Below are 3985 nucleotides of genomic sequence, written 5' to 3'. Positions count from 1 at the left end.
GGAAAAACGTTGCCTGGTCTGATGAGTCTCGATTTCTGCTGCGACATTGGGATGGTAGGGTCAGAATTTGGCGAAAACAACATGAAAGCATGGATCCATCCTGCCTTGTATCAACGGTTCAGGCTGGTGGTGGTGGTGTCATGGTGTGGGGAATTTTTTCTGGGCACTCTTTGGGCCCCTTGGTACCAATTGAGCGTCGTTGCAACGCCACAGCCTACCTGAGTATTGTTGCTGACCATGTCCATCCCTTTATGACCACAATGTACCCAACATCTGATGGCTACTTTCAGCAGGATAATGCGCCATGTCATAAAGCTCGAATCATCTCAGATTGGTTTCTTGAACATGACAATGAGTTTACTGTACTCAAATGGCCTCCTCAGTCACCAGATCTCAATCCAATAGAGCATCTTTGGGATGTGGTGGAACGGGAGATTCGCATCAGGGATGTGCAGCCGACAAATCTGCGCCAACTGTGTGATGCCATCATGTCAATATGGTCCAAAATCTCTGAGGAATGCTTCCAGCACCTTGTTGAATCTCTGCCACGAAGAATTGAGGCAGTTCTGAAGGCAAAAGGGGGTCCAACCCCTTACTAGCATGGTGTACCTAATAAAGTGGCCAGTGAGTGTATTATATGTAGTGATAAGTGAGTGTGCTCTTTACTCGAGTTTTCCGAACATGCTCGTGTGTTCTCTGAGTAGTTTGGGCGTGCTCGGAAATCAACTTTTAGTCCCCGCAGCTGCATGATTTGAGACTGCTAGAGAACCTGAATACATGTGGAGAACACCCGAGCATGCTCGGAAAACTCCAGTAACGAGCACACTCGCTCATCGCTATATATGTCAGTGGTGGGATTTTCACATCTATGACTGACAATTATCATTGACTTGTTTTTCTTACTTTTTTATATAATTTTCCAGTTGAGGCAAAAAATACATCTGCATTAAAACTGGGAGAAGAGCAAGACCCAGAAATAGTGGCAGAGACAGAGCCTAGCAGACGTAAGTGTGACAATAAGGTCTATGTGGTCTGATGTCGGCGATTGAGAATTATTCACAAGGAGGAGATATTATATGTAGTGATAAGCGAATGTGCTCTTTACTCGAGTTTTCTGAACGTGCTTGGGTGTTCTCTGAGTAGTTTCGGCGTGCTCGGAAATCAAGCTTTAGTCCCCGCAGCTGCATGATTTGAGACTGCTAGAGAACCTGAATTCATGTGAGGATTTCCAAAAAAACGGGCAATCCGCACATGTATTCAGGCTGTCTAGAAGCTGCAAATCATGCAGCTGCGGGGACTAAAACTTAATTCATGAGCACCCTCAAAATGCTCGGAGAACTCGAGTAACGAACACACTCGCTCATCACTATATGTCAATGGTGGGATTTTCACATCTATGACTGACAATAATCATTGACTTGTTTTTCTTACTTTTATATATGAATTTCCAGTTGAGGCCAATAATACATCTGCATTAAAACTGGGAGAAGAACAAGACCCAGAAATAGTTGCAGAGACAGAGCCTAGCAGAGGTAAGTGTGACAATAAGGTCTATGTTGTATGATGTCGGCAACTGAGAATAATTCATGAGGAGGATATATTATATGTAGTGATAAGTGAGTGTGCTCTTTACTCGAGTTTTCCGAACATGCTCGGGTGTTCTCTGAGTAGTTTGGGCGTGCTCGGAAATCAACTTTTAGTCCCCGCAGCTGCATGATTTGAGACTGCTAGAGAACCTGAATACATGTGGAGAACACCCGAGCATGCTCGGAAAACTCCAGTAACGAGCACACTCGCTCATCGCTATATGTCAGTGGTGGGATTTTCACATCTATGACTAACAATGATCATTGACTTGTTTTTCTTACTTTTTTACATGAATTTCCAGTTGAGACAATAAATACATCTGCACTAAGACTGGGAGAAGATCAAGACCCAGAAATAGTCCCAGAGACAGAACCTAGCAGTGGTAAGTGTGACAATAAGGTCTATGTTGTCTGATGTCGCCGATTAAGAATTAGTCACGAGGAGGAGATGTTAACTCCCAGTGGGTACGATTGTCACATGTATGATGACTGACAATGATCATTGACTTGTTTTTTCACTTTTTATATGAATTTCTAGTTGAGAAGAAAAATAACTCTGCAATAAAACTGGTAGAAGAGCAAAATGCCAAAATAGTAGAAGAGCGAGAACCTAGAAGACGTAAGTGTGATAATAAAGTCTATGTTGTTTGATGTTGGCCAGTGAGAATAATTCATGTGGAGATGTTTTCTGTCAGTGGTGGGATTGTCACATGTATGATGAGTGACAATGATCCTGTTCCTCTGCACGGATAAGATTTCTCTACCGTCCTGCCACAATGACACCAAAGCAGTATCCTCTAATACGGAGTCCCATTACTTAAATTAGTTTTATATCTCTTCTCCTAGGGTCCATCTTCCGCCGGATTATATCATCCTGTCGGCGTGGATTATCCAGGGCCGCTCGCAGCATCAGAAGATGCATTTGTCCAATTTGTCTTTAGGGCACCATATACATCTATTACAGCAAGTCCATCATCAAAGCTGTACTTGGGCAGCACGGTGGCTCAGTGGTTAGCACTGTTGCTTTGCAGCACTGGGATCCTGGGTTTAAATGTCACTAAGGAAAACATCTGCAAGGAGTTTGTATGTTCTCCCCGTGTTTGCGTGGGTTTCCTCCGGGTACTCCGGTTTCCTCCCACACTCCAAAGACATACTGATAGGGAATTCCTAATTTAAAAAAATGAAATAAAAATTCTGAATTAATTAATATTCCTTTGTAATAGAATATTTCTGAAATATATGGCATACCAATACTGTACGTCGTACATGTTTGAAGAATCCTCATGAAGTTTTGTTTTTTTCACTAAACGTGTATGTACTGTAGTGTGGTAGGGTAATATACTTCCCAACTGCTGTCTTCTCTGAGATCAAGCTCTGTCCAGCTCCACTTTTATGTGATGTCATAGATACATAGTTACATACAAAGGTTGAAAAAAGACTTAGGTCCATCAAGTTTAACCTTTCTCCACCAATTGTCCATTTTGTCACTAAATTAAATATAACCCACAATGTTATGTGTATTGAAGAAATCATCCAGCCCTTTTTAAAAGCTGTTGTAGTGTCTGCTATTACTAGTTCTTGTGGTCGGCATTCCACAGTGTGACTGCTCTAACTGTAAATAACCCTTTCCTATTTAGCTGTCGGAATCGCCTTTCATCGCTCTCCAGACTCTTCAGCTCACTCTATGCTCTCGGTGTGAGCGAGAAGTCTCTTCTATTATACTAGCCTATGGGGCCTTGTTCTGATGCTCCATAGGCTTACATTGATAAAGGCAACCTGTTACCTCGTTTTTCAGCTATAAGCTGCGGCCACTGCCTTTCAGGGCTTATCGACAGCATTCTAGAATGCAGTAGAAAGGCAGTGGCCGCAGCTTATAGCTGAAAAACGAGGTGACAGGTTTCCCTTTACTGACTACATACTTGCCGATGTGGGAGATGTTGTGACCTTGTCATCATCTAGCCATGACAATTATTCCCTTATAAAAGGTTCTAGAGACATTCATTAACTAGTAGGACTTGGGCATCCTAAGACAGTCCTGCTTAGACTGCAGAGACCCGTATGACGTAAACGGTGCCTCCCCGCCTCCCACCAATCCCATAATAACGAAACAACAAAAAGGCCTGGATGGGTTGAACAGGTCGGTCACAGTTTATTGAATTCTAAACCGAGAGAGGCAAATACAAATTCTCAACAGACTCAGAGCCGAAAACCCCCCATAACTGACAGTGGGTAAGGAAGCTGATGAGAGGTTACGAACCTTTGCCCCCCCCATACTACCGCTGTGACATTGGATACAACAAAATCATGTAAGTAATGAAAACATAGTCCAAAATTTTTTTTTTTTTAAATAAACATTATATACAATAGCCGCACAGCACAATTGCGAATTTATAAGGGAG

At 42.6% G+C, this 3985-nt stretch overlaps 1 long non-coding RNA gene across 1 annotated transcript; it reads left to right on the top strand.

Moving 5' to 3' along the window:
• Nucleotides 1–2128: 2128 nt before the first annotated feature.
• Nucleotides 2129–2795, top strand: LOC141083436 (uncharacterized). The gene is made up of 2 exons (XR_012230716.1): nucleotides 2129–2205; nucleotides 2433–2795. It is a non-coding gene; the product is annotated as an uncharacterized lncRNA (long non-coding RNA).
• Nucleotides 2796–3985: the final 1190 nt, after the last annotated feature.

The sequence above is a fragment of the Dendrobates tinctorius genome, unplaced genomic scaffold, assembly GCF_039654945.1.
Source record: "Dendrobates tinctorius isolate UK_male_01 unplaced genomic scaffold, ASM3965494v1 ptg000005l, whole genome shotgun sequence".
NCBI lineage: Eukaryota > Metazoa > Chordata > Amphibia > Anura > Dendrobatidae > Dendrobates > Dendrobates tinctorius.
Note: the sequence above shows the minus strand (reverse complement) of the source record. Positions and strands in the feature narration are given on the sequence as shown.